This window comes from Stylophora pistillata, chromosome 4, assembly GCF_964205215.1.
Source record: "Stylophora pistillata chromosome 4, jaStyPist1.2, whole genome shotgun sequence".
NCBI lineage: Eukaryota > Metazoa > Cnidaria > Anthozoa > Scleractinia > Pocilloporidae > Stylophora > Stylophora pistillata.
The window spans coordinates 12,033,346-12,052,934 of NC_142522.1; positions in this window are offsets into that span (position 1 = coordinate 12,033,346).

A 19,589-nucleotide genomic window follows, 5' to 3' on the forward strand; every position below is an offset into this window, starting at 1 on the left:
TCAAGTTAACTTAAATAAAAGCGAGATGAATTTTGCAAAAGACATCGTTTCAAAACACCATTTATCAATGTTCGAATATTAATAAATGGTGTTTTGAAACGATGTCTTTTGCAATATTCATCTCGCTTTTATTCCACCTTTCCTATCAATATTTCTTATTCTAGTTTTGAAACGTTAGTCTTTTAAGTGCTACAGGTTTGTTACCGGTTAAAAGGCTGCTTTCACATGATATCAGCTTCACAAAACTATAATTGCTTCAAGTATCATTTACTGAAGATGGAAATGTTCATCTTCTGAGTTTTAAGCACAGCAGTTTTTTATTCCACGATTGTACCATTTCACCGCATAAGGCCATGATAACGCGAACAAAATTCCATTGTATTAAACTTATGAAAAAACAGAGAAAATAAGGAGCAAAAAAGTGCCCGCACCGAAAGAAAGATCTAATTGTTATTTATTTATTTATTTTTTTCTGGGGGGGGGGGAAGGGTTTCTCTTTTATGGCTTCGTACTCCTTATGTGTAACCGCTTCCGGTCGAGGTGAATTTCTGGTTCTGCGCGACGGATTACCTCTCTTTGCACAGTGAGGTGACCCTTCTCTGGAATGTCTTTGTTTTCAAATATTAAAGCGGATCTGACCAAATAAAAGACTCTCCAGGGGATCGTTAGTAAGGTTGTTACGTTTGCTCTATTATCAAACAACACCATCTGGGGAGTCGTGCGTGTAATTCGACACGATCCTCTTTGATATTTGAATCCCGTAGTACGGGCAAAAAGATTACGCCTGCCTACAAAGCGATTTAGATCGATGCGGCGGAATTTGGAAACTTTTGCTTCTGGAACGGGTAGGTAATAGCTAAGCGCTCTCGCGGGGGGAAATCAGAGGGAGATCGGTCGAATTTTGTGGAATTTATCGGCCTTCGGGTGGCGACGGTTGGTGTTCGGAACCGGTTGAAGTTTCCAGCCTTGAGTGTTTTTATATACAGTTGACCGGTAGCACCACACACGTTACAAAGAAAGTCGCCAAAACAGCGTTAAAAGGGCCGTAAGCGACAAAGCAGCTACGGAAAAAAGGTAAGTAGACCTCATACGATATATTCCTCGCTTTAATTATCCTTTTTAATTTTTTCGTAATTTTCTTTATAATTTTTTCTATTATAAAGTTGACGCCACCGTTAGCAACAAAGCGGCTACTGAAAAAAGGTTAGGAGACTTCACAAGTTTTATTCCTCGCTTTTATTATCCTTTTGAACTTTTTCTTCATTCTTCATTATTTTTCTTCCTTTTTTTAACGGCCCACACATACGCTTAAAATTCGATCTTAATATGTTAGTGGTTGCCGTTAATGAACTTTAGACCCCAAAATCACATACAGTAACCTTGGGCCGCCTGCGAGTTTATAGACCTAAAATCAATGACGGACGACGGTTGAAGAGTAAGGACCCCCGCCCATAATAGCATTCAACGTGAAAATGTATGATATCCCAGAGATTCTATTTCTCTCTTTTAAAATTAAACCAAGAACTGGAGGTTATTGTAAGTCTTAAGTTGTTCAACTAAGAATCATTGCTTATGATCCTTTTTTTTTTAACCATTTGAAGTCATGAATCTGTAGTCACTTTAGTTTTATTACCTATCACCTTGGAACATAAATCCGATTTTGAGTAACAGATATTTTACGCCAATTTGTGTTTGTAATCTGATAATCACTTGAAAAATTATGATAAAATTTTTTTTTTCTCAAGCTCGATGAATATTGTTGACTGATCCCAATTATCGAATTTGGACAATATTCATTCCGCTTTTGGCTGATAAGTTTTAGTAATCATTTTTTCATAATTTTTCAAAATCACTGGCGATGAATACTTCAAAACTGAATTGCATTCAAACATCTTTGAGTGAGCCTGAGTTCATTATGTCTTAGGTTTTCCTTACCATCTTTCCCACATTACCACATGCTATCGACTATGAAGACTACCCGCTGATGATCATGTCTGCGAGGTGCGAATGTTGATAAAGATAACACCACTACAATCCTTATTTATTTGTTGGTTTCTTTTTTTAATTACAAAGGTAGTGGCGATATTTTGAGCTAACAGTTTGCATTGGGATTAATGTTTTAGAGTTTGGAGCGGAACACGTATTAAAACGCTTCCCAGCCTCCAGAATTAGAAGGACCTATTTCTTACAGGGTAGCGGATATGTAAGTTTCATCGTGTGATTATGCATGCTACACAGCGTGTGGCGAGTTTCTAAACGGTAGAAGATGAGTTTTATATCGAAGTAAATAGGAAGACTCCCGTGTGCTGTATTGTCAGTGCTGAAAGTCATCGGGTTCAATACCAAAATGATAAGTAGATGAGAGCCCCCGTCGGTTTCAGCGTAAACAAGAAGTTATTTAACGCGTACGTATTATCCCTTTTTGTCACCTTGGAAAGTCCGTTGATATTTGGTCTGTAGACCTTTAAATTTGATATTACATCTGGCTTTTTTTACAACACTTTTTCATTTGCTTAAGAAAACCAAGCATGGCTTGATTTATAGATGGCTTCAATAAAAATAGGGTGATTTTAAACGTTATAAACACAATTATGGGCTAGCTGCTTCCGCATCTCCTCTGATCTTAAAATGTCAATCAATAAAAATATGATTTTCCTCTTGCAAGAAAAGGGAAATTCAAGAACAAAAGGATGCGATTACAACTCATAACTGATCAGTGTGGTAGCTCAGCTTCAATGAATTAACTTTTCTCTGTTCTTAAAGTAACCGGGAAATAAAGTTCTACCTACGTACAAACGTTGCAATTAGACACGAATCGTTAAGTCTATGGAACAATAAAAAAGGAGATATTTTTAGTTTATTTCCATGCGTATATAAGGGCACGGGTTGAAGAGAGTACACAGCATAAGCCACCAAAGAAAAAGATACTCATATACAAGAAGAATAAAATGAAAGACAAAATGGTCTGCCATCCAAAGCAAGTAAGGCTTTATTAAGCTTTGTTTCTCCTTAACTCAGATGGTTTTCCTTGCACCAGTAACTTTTCCTAATAAGGGCAAACACGTCAACATTTCATTGGTTTTAAAAAAGGGGTTTTACTGCAAAAATGTTTGTTCGGCGAGGTCGAATTTTAATTGAAAACTCTTTCATCTTGACGCGACTAATCTCGAGCCTTAAAGATATACATTTTCGAGAAAGATACCGAGATGTCAGGCATTTCATTTTAAATTGATTTTCTTCCTTCCCGTTTACTTTTTCTTAGAATAATTATTTTTCCGTTTCTATTTTCCTTCCATAATTCCTTCTCTCCTGTGATGAAAGAGACCTTTCCAGAATTATACAACACAAAACAGAGCTATATGTGACAAATTTAACCCCTTTGCGGCCCATTCGTGTTTTTCTTTAGGTCCAAGCTTTTACACTCGCCATGACAATCGCTCTCTTACTTGGTATCTTTAAGTACGCTGAAGCGAAACCACAGTTTAGTCAAGTACCTTCTTTGTCGGTTGCAAATGGAAGCGTCACTTGTGGAGCAATACAGGCACAAATCCTGACTCAAACACCTTTATCAGTTGCTAACTCGTGTACTGAAAAGATCAGAGCTGTTCTTGTCTGCAACACACTTGTAGTACACCATGAATGCAGAAGTAACCGTCAATGTCCACGGCCTACGAATGTATCTTACGACTTCAGTTGCTTAAAAAAGAGTCTGTCCTGTAAGTTTGCTATCAGCTGCTGCAAGACGAAACAATCGAGACAGACACCAAGAAATTGAATGAATTATTTCCTCGGTAGCGATCTAACTAGGAAATGTATTTGTGAACCAAAAGCATGTCATGTATACGATGGAAAAAAAGAGAATGTAAGATGTGTCAAAAGTAGGTTTTAAATTAATCATGCAGGTCTGTTCCAGACCATTGATTTAGTACAAATAAATGAAAAGAAAATGTGATGTAACTTGGGTTATAAGAAGCCTTACCATGCCATACTGGATGCAGCAGAGAAAAAAGTGAAGAATATAAGATGCATGAAATCTAGGTTTAAACCTTACGCAAGAATCTGTTAACTGTTTATTTACTGCAATAAATGTTCAAACATACTTTTGAATAAGACACATTTTTCCTGTAAGTTTGAAACATTTTTTGCAGTCTGTTTTACGAGCCTAGTAGCCCATTAGGCCAGTGCTTAACTCCGGTTTCTGTAGCATGAAGCGACTAGGAGTATTTCTACTACCCCCTGTATGGGATGCTAGTCCATCGCAGGGTTACCCCCAGCATTAAACTGCCGGTACCCATTTATACACCTGGGTGAAGAGAGGCACTGTGAGAGTAAAGTGTCTTGCCTAAGAACACAACACAATGACCCGGCCGGGACAGACTTCTTGATAATCTGTCCTTTCCTTTCCAATTTTCTGTCATCGTTTATCAGCACTATACGGCACTGGATAGTAACCTTTAATTTTGACATCAAAGGGCGCCAGTTTCTTACGGAAAGAAAAATAAAAATAGGCTAAGAGGAAGTCGTTCACTTTAGCGAAGAAAATATACCCACCTTTATCAAAAAAAATCTCTTTCAATCACCAAATGAACCGTATATTCTTAACACAAAAAATATCTTTCAACCACCAAATGAACCGTATATTCTTAACAAGTATGAGCCGTAAAATTTACGAGAAGACAAACAAAGCTTGTGATCGCAAAAGCTAACAAAAGTTAAGCAACTTCACGCAACAGTGTTGACGACTGAAGTTAAACTAGTGCCCCCATTTATCAGTCTTTAGTTAATGGTGTGTAACAGGAAAAAACAACTTTTACATCCTGTGTGGCGGTTACCTAAAAAACTGGTGACGGAAGGCCTGATATGGAGCACAGAGTTTCCTGGATAACTTTAACTCTAAATCAAGGACGCAGGAAGCACCATCGCAAGGACAAGAAGCTCAAATAACTTTAATTTCCTTTTTGATGTTTCCTGTGTTAGCAAAATGAGCAAAGAAAGACTGCATGACAAAGGCGTTTTCAAAGTAGGTATTTTAGTCACGACATTTGCTGTGCAATGCACTGGCCCACAAGAAGATTTAATGAAGAAATACTTAGGATCAAATGGTAGCCTATCTTGCTGAAATGAGGGCAGCGGTAAACGTAGAGAGCAGCTAAAAGGAAATGAAAAGTGGCATAAAAGATTTTAATTACAATGTATTCTTGTTCTGATAATCTGCAAATTTATGATTTTTTTTTTCTCTCTGGAGACCTGAGAAGTAATCTTTTTTAATTTAACATATTTATTTGATTAAATATTAGATTGAAAAACCAAAACTTTTATGTACGTCTTCTGGTGCTATATGCACATATTCGGAATCATTTTGAGGAATATTTTGAGTTTGTTTCAGCATTTGGGGCGACAAGGAAAAATTCTGACAGAAAAACGCGCTCTCTCACTTCAAGCTAGAATAATTTTCCCGTACTGTCGATCTCATGGATTAATCAGCGTTCATCAAGGTGATAGGTGCGTAGAGCAGCCCTTTTGAAATCATGACAAATTTAATAAATTAAACTTCACTTCCATGAAATATTGCAAGATTTTAATCATTTAACTTTCTTAAACACATGTCGATTCTGGTTACTAACTGAGTGCGTTTCCTAGTAACATTTTTTATAACATCCATTTCATGCATTCAATTAACAACAATCATAGGTAAACTTGCATGTCAGAGTTTGATTGAAGCAACTTGAAAAGTCGATGGTTAAGCTTTTCCCTCGACAATTTTTACTACAAATACGGTGGATTACAGGTATGTTACAGACTCTCACTGCTCTTATACTTTTGGTACAAGAGTTTGACACGCCCAGCTGCAGATTTGTTGGTGCGTTGATGAATGCTTCAATTGATGCACAAGTGAAATTTCCTCGTGAGGCTTGCGATGAGCTTTGAGGTCTGGCGTCAATGTTTCCAATGGCACCAAAGGATAGAACTAACACCAGAGTAAGAGGAAACATTTGGACGACCTACAGCAGTCAATGTGGCGCAAAGGTTGGTTAGTGTTTAACTGACTCTGGAATCAATCCAGTCCCAACTAAAACTGAGTTGGAGACTACCTCCACTCAAAAAGTCACCTGGTCAACCTATTTCACTATAACTTTATAACTAGCCTATTTGACAGAAAATTGCCTAATTCTTGAATAAAATCCCTTTTGAACCGACGTGGTGCAAGTGCACTATATCTTTCTCCACGAATTCCTATTGGTTTTTCTGTGTTTCTTTTGAATTATTTCATAAAGAGTGCTCCCTTAGGAACTTAGAATTTAAGAGAGTTTCTTTATCTTTGTCCCAGGGGGTCTTATACAAGACTTGATGTAATAGGTTACAGTTCCAAAATCCCGACAGTTAAAAATATAATTCATACGATGAGAATGACAGCGACTTGTTGCGAAACATTTTTTATCTAAAGAGCAAGGATGGTTGAAAAATGAAACATTCAATAGCTTGAAAATAATCAAACCATTCTGAGTAACCTTAAAATCAACGAACAAAAGCAGAATGAAATGAGAGGCAGTGACCCATTAGGTTCATTGTTTTGTAAGAGAGTTACCTAGAAAGGAGGAGAAACTTGCATTAATTTTCTTTTAGCAAAATGTGCATGCTGCATGTAAAATCTACTTCATCGTTAGACGAAGAAGCATTAATCATGGTTTGTCCGCGTATTTTGATATGTGCAAGCGTAACTTTGCCACGAGCTTAGGTTTGTTTTTCTCAGGCGAAGTCAACTATCGTCTGCTAGATCATTTACTAACTTTCGAAGAAGGTACGATGATAGGCAATGATTTTCAGAAATTTGAATATTCTTTTACAAAATTCACCACCCTTACCATATCAAATTGTTTAAACTTCTTGGATGCAATGTCTTCAATATTCTTCTCAAATTCTGTTAAATTCCGCTGATGATTCTCGTCTAAAGATTACTGTTTATATACCCTTCAAATTTAAAAATATACCAAAACCTCCTGCAGTGAGTTTAATTTCCATATGTCATGGTTTATTTTCGAAGCCACTTGATTTAAGCGATTTATACCACCCGCTATTCCGACCATTTTTACCCTTAAGGGTTCGAGTCAGTTAGTTTCAACTGCTGAATCAAACGTTCAATGCTCATTTTTCATAAAATCACTTTATCTAAAAGTTGCGCCAAGCTTTTCAGTCTTTTTTCCTTTTCAGCAAAACACGTTAGAAATCACTCACGGATATTTTTCAAAATAAGAAAGAGCTATTTCGCAAAGGAAAGTGGATATATGAGGATATTGCTTCATCGGGTAGATATGGCACGCAGCTGTGCATGCAGATTGTAATACGTCAGTGACTCACCGACCCATACAAACAGGGAAAAGTGGGTTTCAAAATGGTAGAAGAAAACCGAGTGGAAGGGAAACTTTTTCGTAAGCTGGATTGCAGACGGTTGCTGGTAGAATTATCAAGTTTTTGCCACTGAAACATGCCACACTACCCAACGCATGACGAAATAAACAAATTCTAAAACTATTATAGGCGTGTGGCTACGTAACGTTTTTATTACTTTACCTAAATTTTCACATAGAAATTTGTGACGAAGAATCTGTGACGTCATTTTCTACTCCTCGATGGTTCTTCACTTGGTTGCTTAGTACGTTATTTGTGCTGATTTTAATATGAATAAAAGATCTCCTAAAGGAAGTATTAAAGAACGTTAGATTAATTCATGAACCAGTTCCGAAAGACGCCGGGTTCAATGCCAGTATACTACTTTAAGGTATAGACCCTGTCCGTTTCAGCGTAAACAAAACATTGTCTAACCTTTAGGTCTAGATTCGTTCTGTCAACTTTGAAAATCCCCTTTTCCATTGCTGAGGACAACCATGCAGGGTTTTGTCGGTAAATGGCATAATAGGCCGGGTAATGATAAGAATACAGTGATGTTTCCACAAGTGTTAAATCAATACGCGGGGGGAAACAACTCAATATTCAATGAACTTTTTTCGTATCTCTTCTGTTTCTAAATTTATCATTAATCGTGGAAGAACGAAAATAAATGCAATAAAAAAGCACATCACAATTGTAACTGATTATCTTAATTGGTCAATTCATTTTCATAACTGTGTTGTATGCTCCAAGAAATCCGAAAGGAAAAAAAAGCATTTCACTCAAGTTATTTTTAGTCTTTTTCTAGCGTATATAAAGTGAGGTCTACATCAGAAACTACCAGAAGTTGAGATAGAAGACAAATTGTTTTTTCCAGAAGAACCCAAGGGACAGAATGGTCGTCCAACCAAATCAAGTAAGGTTTTCAATTTTTTTTCTTCTAGGTAAGTAGTGTTGTTTACAATGTACATATTTTTGCCACATAAATGAACGTTCCTCAAGTATGAGTTTTGATTATAAACTTTTTAATCTCGAAATGAGTCATTTTGAGCGGTAAAAAGACCTGGTGGAAAGTTACCGAGATTTCAGACATTTTATTTACGGGCGGTGCTATCTTTCCTTTTTTACTGCTGCTTTACTTCTCTTTTTTTCTCCATTTTCTATTTTTTCTCTTGATTCCTGCTTTTCGGATGAATTAGACGCTTTCACAATCATCCAATACAACAAAGACCTTAATATAACCAGACAAATCTGAACCCTGCTGTGTTTCTGCGTTCTTTTTTCAGATCCATTTTTTCACAGTCGCCATATTGTTGGCTCTCTCAATTGGTACCATTAAGTACGTGGACGCCAGACCTCAGCTGAGTCCACTTCCTCTTGTGTCGATTGCAAATGGAAGCGTCACTTGTGGAGCAATACAGGCACAAATCCTAACTCAAACACCCTTATTAGTAGCTAACTCATGCACTGCGAAGATCAGAGCTGTTCGTGTCTGCAATACACTAGTAGTACACCATGAATGCAGAAGTAACCGGCAATGTCCACGGCCCACGAATGTATCTTACGACTTCAGTTGTTTGAAAAAGAATCTGTCTTGCAAGTTTGCTATCAGCTGCTGCGAGACAAAGCAATCAAGATAGATACTAAGAAAATGCATGAATTATTTCTTTGGTAGGGATATCATGACCGGAAATGTATTTTTTGACCGAAAGCATGTCATGTATTAATACAATGGAAAAAAGAGACTGTAAAAGAATGTAAGAGAATGTAAGTAGGTTATCAATTCATTATGCAGGTCTGCTCCAGACCATTGATTTAGTATAGATAAATGAATGTATTTTTTTCTTAAATAGTGATGTAACTTGGAATCTCTATGATGACCAAGAGCCTATCATATCATAATAAAGCAGAGAAAACAAAGAAAAATGTAAGATGCATGAAATCTAGGGAAATAAATACTGAAAGCTACTTTAGAATGTAACAGTTATTGTTCCTGTAAGTTTGTTACTCATTTTTTGCGGACTTGTTGATAATCTGTCCTTTCTTTTCAAATTCTCTGTCATTATTTATCAGTACTACACATCTCATCTTCCTAATTAACAGAACTGAGCAAAACTTAACACTCTAACGAAGAAAATAAACCCACTTTTAACACAACAAATCTTTTTCACTCACGAAATGAACCGTATATTCTTAACAAGTACGCAGCGATAATCACGAGAAGATAAATACAAGGATCTGACTATTTTGAGGATTATTTTGAGTTTGTTCAAGCATTTAAGGTGTTTATCCTTCATTTGATTCCCTGGTGTACACAAGAAGGAAAAATTACGACAATTAAACCCGCTTTCCCACTTCAAGCTAGAATAATTTTCCTGTAGTGTCGATCTGATGGATTAATCAGTGTCCATCAAAGTGATATGTGCGTGAAGTTGCCCTTTTGAAACCATGACAAATCGAATAAGTCAAACTTTATTATCATGAAATATTACAAGATTTTAATCATTTAACTTTCTTAAACACATGTCGATTCTGGTTACTAACTGAGTGCGTTTCCTAGTAACATTTTTTATAACATCCATTTCATGCATTCAATTAACAACAATCATAGGTAAACTTGCATGTCAGAGTTTGATTAAAGCAACTTGAAAAGTCGATGGTTAAGCTTCTCCCTCGACAATTTTTACTACAAATACGGTGGATTACAGGTATGTTACAGACTCTCACTGCTCTTATACTTTTGGTACAAGAGTTTGACACGCCCAGCTGCAGATTTGTTGGTGCGTTGATGAATGCTTCAATTGTTCTACAAGTGACATTTCTTTGTGAGGCTTGCGTTGAACTTTGAGGTCTGGCGTCAATGTTTCCAATGGTACCAAAGGATAGAACCAATAACAGAGTTAGAGGAAACATTTGGACGACCTATAGCAGTGCAATATGGTGCAAAGATTGGTTAGTGTCTAATTGGCTCTGTAATCAACCAGTCCCAATTAAAACTAAACTGAAGACTGCTTCCGCTCAAAAAGTCACCTGGTCAACCTAATTTACTACAACTTTACAACCAGCTTATTTGACAGAAAATTACTTAATAATAAATCATTTACTAACTTTCAATGAAGATGAGATGATCCTCTTGAATAGGCACTGATTTTGAAAACTTAAATACTTTTTACAAAATTCATCATTCTTACCATATTGAAGTGTTTTAACCTCTTGGACACAATTTCTTCGATATTCTTCTCAAATGCTGTCAGATTTCAGTGACATTCGTCTAAAAATTAGTTTCACACTGTTTATATACCCTACAAATTTAATAATATACCAAAACCTCCTGCAGTGAGTTCGAGTTTCATATGCCATAGTTTATTTTCGAAGCCACTTGATTCAAATGATTTAGACCACCCGCTATTCCGACCATTTTTTCCTATTAGGGTTCGAGTCAGTTAGTTTCAACTGCTGAATCAAACTTTGAATGCTCATTTTTCCTAAAATCACTGTATCTAAAAGATGTCTCAAGCTTTGCAGTCTTTTCTCCTTTTCTCTTTTTCGGCAAAACAAGTTTGAATCACTCACGGAAGCCGGATATTTTGCAGGGGGAAGTGGATACTTGAGGATATTGCTTCATCGGGTAGATATGGCACGCAGCTGGGCATGCAGATTGCAATACATCAGTGAACCACCGACTCATAAAAAACAACAAAACTCGTCTGAAGTCACTCACGGATATTTTATCAAAATAAGAAAGACCTTATTCACACGGTGAAGTAGATGTACAAGGCTATTGCTTCATCGGATAGATTGAAAAGCGTCCGTAAATCACCGATAACAGGGAAAAGTGGGTTTCGGAACGGTACCTATAAGAAAACTAGGAGGAAGTAAAAAGTTCTCGTCTGTTGGATTGCTGACAGTTGTCGGTAGAAGTTATTGCTACTGAAATATGCGGATTACCCAACATAAGACCTAACAAACAAATTCTAAAACTTCTAGAGGGCCTGTAGCTACGTAACGTTTCTCTTACTTGACCTAAAACTTTACCTCAGAAATTTGAGACGAAGAAGCTGTGACGTAATTTTCTACCCCTCGATTCGGCTTCGCTTGGCTGCTCACCAAGTTATCTGTGCATATTTTGATATAAATAAAGATCTCATAACAAGAAGTAATTATGAATGTTCAACCAATTTACGAACCAGTTTCGAAAGACGCGTGGTTCAATGCTAGTATACTACTTTGACGTGGAGAACTTGTCGGTTTCAACGTAAACATTCAACAAAACATTTTGCATGTCCAAACTTTAGATCTATATTCGTTCTGTCAACTTTGAGAATCCCTTTCTCCATTACCGAGTACAACCATGTATGGTTTAATTGGTAAATGACACAATAGGCTGGATAATGATAAGAACAAAGCGATCTTTCCACGAGTGTTCAATAATAATAATAATAATAACTCAATTTTCAATTAACTTCCGTCGTATCTTTTCTGTTTCTAAATTGGTTGTTGATTGATACATGCTTTTCCTGTTGCGGAAAAAAAGATAACAATAAAAAAGCGATGACTGTTGTAACTGATTGCCGTAATTGGTCAATTAATTTTCGCAACTCGCTGAAAAGAAACGAAGCATTTTGCTTAAGATATTTTTAGTCTTTTTCTAGGGTATATAAAGGCTATGGGTCCAGGACAAAAACCACTAGAAGTTGAGAGAGGAACCAACTCTTTTTTCCAGAAGAACCCAAAGAAAGACAAAATGGTCGTCCATCCACATCAAGTAAGGTTTTCAATTTTTGTCCTTTAGAAATCTGTGCCCTTTTCTTAGTGTAGTCACTTCACCAAGTAAAGGCAAACGCTTTTCATCTATAGGCAAGTAGCGTTGCTCAGAATAGATGTCAGTTTGCCCAATAATTGAACGTTAGTGGAGTAGCGAGATTTCTGAACTCCGCTGTGTTTCTGCGATCTTTTGTAGATCCATTCTTTCACAGTCGCCATTATGTTGGCTCTTTCACTTGGTAACGTTAAGTACGTGGACGCCCGACCTCAGTTGATTCCACTTCCTCTTGTGTCGATTGCAAATGGAAGCGTCACTTGTGGAGAAATACAGGCTTAAATCCTGACTCAAACACCCTTATTAGTAGCTAACTCATGTACTGCGAAGATCAGAGCTGTTCGTGTCTGCAACACAGTTATAATACACCATGAATCCAGAAGTAACCGTCAATGTCCACGGCCTACGAATGTATCTTACGACTTCAGTTGTTTAAAAAAAAATCTGTCCTGTAAGTTTGCTATCAGCTGCTGCGAGACGAAACAATCAAGACGGACACCAAGAAACTTAAAATGAATTAATTAATTCCTTAGTAGCGATATAAATAGGAAATGTATTTTTTGACCGAGAGCATATCATGTTATAATACAAGGGAAAAAAGAGAAAATGTAAGATGTGTCAAAATAGGTTATAGATTCATTATGCAGGTCTGTTTAGGTCATTGGTTTAGTAAAAATAAATGTTTTGACCTTTACGCCTTGACTTATTCCGGTGATGGCCTGAAGTGTTTTCCTCAGAATTCTTAATTACAAATTACTCAAAAAACTTTTTTATTGCATGTTGAACTCATCGTAAACTATTATTTTCGTTTTCATTAGAACGAATCAGTGTAAAACACCGGCTATCCGATTAACAACGTCTGTACTCACAATGGGCCCATATGAGATGACAAGCGCTTTGGAATTCTAGGAGAAACAGACGATTTCAATATTATAATGAAGTGCGATCGCGTCGCTTATCCATTGGACCTTATCGCCTGAACAAGATTTGCACTAAGCAGATCAAAAGTGAGTGCATGATGAGACAAACGATTGTACTTCATTACGAGTGTATTGGCTACGATGACTCTTTTACGAAATCCAGTATTGCTGGCACTTTTTGAAAGAATGATATTCCGATGCACTTAAAAAGATCCAGAGTTTTGAGGTGAACTTAAGCTCTCTGTTAACAGTTTTTTATGCAGAAGAGACATGCACACGACCAATTTATTAGATCGTATTAGACAATTGCATAGTTGGTCTTTATAGGTCAGTTCTTTAGGAATTGATTTATCGATTGATGCTGATTATAAGGGAGGAAGGCTTCACACTTTAAAATGTCATTTAATCTAAAATCAGCGAAAAACGCGCTATCGCAAGAGATTAACTCTACACTTATTAAAGATCATCAAAGTTTTATCATTTATAGAACATTCCAGCACTTCTGTACAGTAGTGAGCCAAAATTCATGGCAAGATAAAGAATCATAGTTGGAATAAAGTTAGCGAAAGTTGAGCAAATTTACAGAGCAACATTAGCAACAGGAATTCAACGAATCTTTCAAATCTGTAGTTTTAGCACTGATGGCGTTTCACAGAAGATATTAATAATTATAGCATCCTGTGGGGTAGTTACCCTTATACTTGGTTACGGAGGAGAAAAGAGCTCTCACTTTCTTTGAGAAATTCAATTTAAAATCCGGAGAACGACGAAGCCCTATCGCCTTATCTCTCCTCAAGAAATCTGTTGTTGTTTTTTTTTTACTTGAAATATTTTCCATGTCAGCCCAAACAGCTAAAAAACAAATGATGCTTTCAAGTCATATTTTTTCAAGATATCTGCTTCTGCTTTGTACCGACCCCAAGCAGAGCAAGAAATCATCTTAAGCCAACTCATAATGTAATGATTAAGGTAATGATCAGGATGAACATTTTGTAATGATAAAAAGAAGCATGGCAGTGCTAATCGAAGAGCATGAAGAAAGGAATAGAACGAAAAAAAAATCTCAATTGGGACTCTATGGTCCAATTAATCTTTAAAATTTCAATCGGTAAGCATTAAAAAGATCACGTTGGCCATTAATAGTGAACCGTTGCTATTCTTGGACTTTTAAGTAGAAGAATAAAAACTAGAAGCAAGCTTTTATTTATTTTGGCCCGATACCCGATCAACTAACTATTAGTACCTCCATGGAGAATATCCAAAAGTAAACCTGAAACACTAACTTAACATTGTTTCATGTAGTTCGAGAAATGAAAGAAAGTACACCATTTCCATGCCAACCTGCGTGTTGTTTCTTTCTAGACCACTAAAAAAATGAAAGGCAAAATCAACAGCATTCATAGATGGTTAATTTAAGCTTCAATCGATACAGATTTCCTGAAGGTTGAACACAGATAATTGGAGGTAAAAGCGTCGTAAACGACTACGACAAAAAGCAAAACAACTTTAGTTTACATACATCTTTTTGTGATTTCAAGTTCTTCCTTGCGTGTTGGGTTGATCAGCTTTATGATGCAGAAGGTAATTAATATTGAAATAAACGTTCTACGAAGAATTTTTTTCCTTATTCAAATTTTAATTTCTTCGGCCGATAAAGTTCTCTCCCAATTTTGAGCTTCAATCGGTACATTTTTTAAGTTATTCGGCAATTCAAACATTTGAACTCAAATATTTACATGTTTTTGTTTGGTAAGTGAGCCTCTGGCTCTGAGGGTCAGTTTTTACAGCAATCATTTCATAACTTTTCCGCCAAGCTTGACGTCCTTATAAAAAGCGATAACACCTTTAAGTTTGATAGTATTATCATAGAGATATTAAAAAAGTCATAATTATTTTGTATCTTCACAAACGACAAGGAAATGATCAGTACTAAGCACGATTTCAAACTTTTTTCCTTAACACTGCGTATCAAATCTTATATTTTTTTTTAAGAGATCGTCATTTCTTAAGCCAAAGTGTAGCAAGAGCTGGAAATTTACTAACGAGATCAGGTTTTTTCGGATTTAAAACTCGATAACTCTCAGATGGACTTAGATGGCCAAGCACTTCCTCTTTCTTCTTCAAGTGAACGAAGTTGAGCAATATCGATGTGAACAATAATTCATAGTTGCCAAGGCAAAAACATGTATTTGAAGCAGTACATGAATTATATATTCCGTGTTTAACATTTCCTGCGGAAATTATGTTGCAAGTATATAGCCATACTACAAAAAGTTGTATCATAAAAATCGTTGCGGTAGCCTGTGATTTTTAAACGAGTTTGGTCAGTGTTTCTGGGGCCGGTCATTGGCGGTCGCAGCCTAGAATATTACAAAACGGTTATTTAAGGAAAGAGCATTGTTTTCAACAATATGAATTTCCTTCCGGACAATCCGGGGTTTAATACTTTGATCCACGGTTACTTAAGATCATTTCCGCGGAATGGAACTCCACTGAGATTTTTCAAACTTGCATATTGGCTGTTTAATAAAGCAAAAACTCTAAAAAGCCGTAGACGATCTCCGCTGCTTGGTTTGAATCCTGATGAATTGCGTTTGTTAGAAAACAGAAAAATGTTTTGTCTTCAGACTCTTTCAAGAAGAAATTACATCTTACCCCTGAGGTCACAGAAAAGCAGCCAATTTGAATGTCGGTGCACAAATCGCAAGTGAAATCATGCACAGCACTGAAAGGAGTGCAATGCAAAACCAATGACAGTGCCTATTTTCCTTGGAAGCCAAAAAAGGCTCGCCAAAAATAGGGAAATATAATTAATACTATGGCATGCTTTTGTTTTGAATATCTCTATCACTTCCGACTCGTACTCTCAAAGAAGCAATTAGATCCTTCCTGTGTTGATACCACCAAGAGAGTAGGGTAGTATCAGAGAAAATAGAAGACTGGAAATGCTTCACTTAAATGCAACTCCATCAATATATGACAAAACACCAGCCCATAAAAGCCAGCTGAACGATGCCAACTTCCATTACAAAAAAGCAAAGACTAACGAAAAGCATTGAGAAAGACCGAATAGGAGCGCAAGCAAGACTGAAGATTGGCAACAATGTGGAAACTGTTCATCCCAGTAAGCTTGTTTTTCTTTACCTCAACTTAGGTTTTGTAGTGCGTTTCTGTACATTTAATAATTGGTTAGCTCTATTCTGATTTTTAGAGGTGATTACTTGCGTTTGATCGCTCATTTTTAAAGAACTTCCGCCTTGAAAATAAAAATGTCACTTGAATAACTCAATCACCAAAATTTGGTGTACAAAACCTGAACATACTTGGAAATGATGGTCTTACCACTCGAGAGAAGAAGTGAAGCATTGAGGAATTTCAGTGTAAGTGATAAGTTGGAGAGTACACAGGCAGAAATTATTCAGTTCAAACGCCGTATTTCCTTACTACATGCCATTTGAAACTATTAAAACTGCACCTAGTTTCAATGGACTAACGCATTTCATAAATCATCAAAAGTGAGCTTGCAAAATTCTGCGAATAACAGGGCATGCAATTTAATGCCGCGGTTATCAGCGGAGTTGATGCTCTCATGTAATTTACGAGATAAATTGTTAACAATACATTTTTATGTGACAGGCTTTTTCTTTGACGATGTCCTGCCTTGTTGTGACCAGTTCACCTTGCGGTCAAGATTGGACAACCCTAGCAAAATGCCTTCAAATAGATCATACCGGAAGCTCTTCGGATGATATCTTGCAGTTCATTGGTCGCCATAGTTACATGATCGTCCCTCCGTCCAACCCTCCAACTCAATTTTATCGTAAAAGGCCCATGCGCAGACGATCAACCTACACCGGACGATGCCCCTTCACCTTTGAAGTTAAAGACTTCTTTGACACAGTACCGCGGTTTTTAAGCAACGCCACATGTGAAGACTGCGACGACCGTTGCAAGCCCATTTCCTACACACAGCAACTGCTGCGCAGAAAATGTGGGGACTATTGGCTATGGGAGGAGCAAGAAGTGCGAGTTGCTTACGTTCTCGAGTAAGAGACACTTGAACAATAGACGAAAGTGTTTTTCATTTTCCTCATTAGATTGGGGGAAATAGCCGCGTTTACTCGTCCTAATATTTTGAGTTCTTCTGGCAAATCGGGGAATTGTTCTAAAATAAAAAAAGGAAACTTCAGAATAATTGCGTCCAGGGTGAATGAGTAACAACTATGCAAAATGAACTAACATGGCGGAAAAAAAGATAAACGGTTCAGGATGGGGAAGATTGATACGGATTTAAAATTAAGACTGTTCAAAATACAAATAAAATTGCTCCATAAACTCCAGGAAAATGTGAAAACAGATGGAAAATTAGTTTACATAATATCACTTTTTTCTAGCTGGCATTTTTACAATGAATTCACACTCGCTGCTTTACTCCTCACTGTGTGTTTAACATTTTTTTAACTTCAAATTAGCGCTTTTAAGAAAATTTTTCCATGTAGACACTGCATCTCAAGAAATGAGGAAAAAAAAACAAAAGTCCGGGACTCTCTTTTGGGGTTCATTATTTTTCCTACATTATCTCAAGATTTCACGAAGATTGACTGAATATCAGCCGAGAAGAAAGTATCCAAAGATCAGAACTCAAGTAAAAACACTAAAAATACTAGAAAAAGTGAACGACATAAAAATTTTCGGGGCGTCGGTGTTTGTTTTACATTAATGCGCTTTCACTTCACGCCTGTGAAGGCTGTTATCCGATCACATTGAAGCAAGGCATTTGACACTGTTTTACCCGTCGGCGCTGATGCTAGGTTCGATTTCCGCCGCTCTCTCAAGTCCGGTCTTTTTCGTTCCTCCCCTAGCCTACGCTGATTCGTGGTACAGCAAGCAAAGAGTGGACACAATTTGTAACGAGCAAAGTCGAGTAGGTTAAGTGTAACACGTCTGAATATGAGGTTATGGGTGTCAAAGAAATCAGGCCGAGGAAGGAGAAAAGATCATCGAGGAGATCTAGAAACACAACACAGCTTTTCAACGATCGATGCTCGAAGTGCAATGCTACGCGAATGATGATGGACTGTCATCGATATTTTTCACGAACTAGCGCCGACGGCAACTTCTTTAGAAATAGACTCTGGTCCTTGAATCGCTTTAAGTCTAGCAGGAACCCTTTATCTTTATATCAGTGAACAATTTTTCCGTTCCGATGAAAACTGCAAAAAAATTTTCATTTTGCCGGAGCGGCAAAAGGGACTTGCCGCTTTGCGACATGATAACAGCTTTACTGAAAAAACAACACTTGAATTACAAAACCAATATCTCTAGCTTTCGGAAAGTAAGACTTGATGACGAATGAGCAAATTTGTAACTGTACAAACTGTATAGTGTGCACTGAAAATCAATCATGGTTCAGTATAAATAATTACATGAGATCTGACTAAATTAAGACAAAATTGTTAAGATGAAAATTATAAGGATTAGTTTTGCAATATGTTTGGGCATCTTATCTGGTTGTAAATTCGACCCAAAAAACGGTCCAAAAATTAACTAGAAATGGGAGAAATAAACGAGGAGTAGTTAACAACAATCAAAAATCATTTCAGACAGATACAAACATATGATCAGAAAAAGAAAGACAGTTGTCGCGTTAAACAGATATATTTTCCATGCCAGAAACTTTTGATCGGTAGCAATTTCGTGTATTAACAGGTAAAAGCAAAATGTTGTGAATGCTGTATCAGACAGCAAACTGAAAATTTCTAAAAATTGTTTTAAAGGCCATTAGTTAATCTTACATCTCCCAGAGAAAGGCGACTTCCAACGCCTTCTGCGTCCACATCCAGTAATTCCTGCATCTGTTAATTAACACCTGATGTGTATAAATCACGGGTTTACAGTGGGCATCACAACCATCACAAGTGGCTTTGCTCAGGAACCTCGGGACCGTGTTGACAAAATCAACAACTGTCATTTTGAATGGACATCTATTGGAACTACGCCGCTTGGAGGAGGCATGGATGTCTCTGGTGTTCCTGCCAGGAGTCTTTGATAAAGCTGGTATTTTTATCTGTTGTGATGTTGGAGGATTTGATGGTGGCACGACCAGAAAACCATTCCGGTGGATGAATCGCAGAACATCATTTGCGAAGGAAGCGTTTGTGTGATACAAAGTACCTGCGCCGCCTATATGAAGACAGTTTGCAAGACCTCTCCAGGTTTTGAGCTTTTGTTTTCTTTTAAGCGACATTACGGAATAAGTATTGGCTAAAAGTATCCCCAAGACAACCTGTAACCGAATAAATGAAAATCCGCAATAAACGCATTGCTTGATATCTAGCATGTCTTGGGTAGTCCTTCAAAAGCCTAATGTTGGAAAAAATACGAACGTTTCGATAATTGGCTGGAAGTGGAATTCATTTTCATTTGTAGAGTCGAGTAAGAAGTTCATAAACAATGGTATGTTA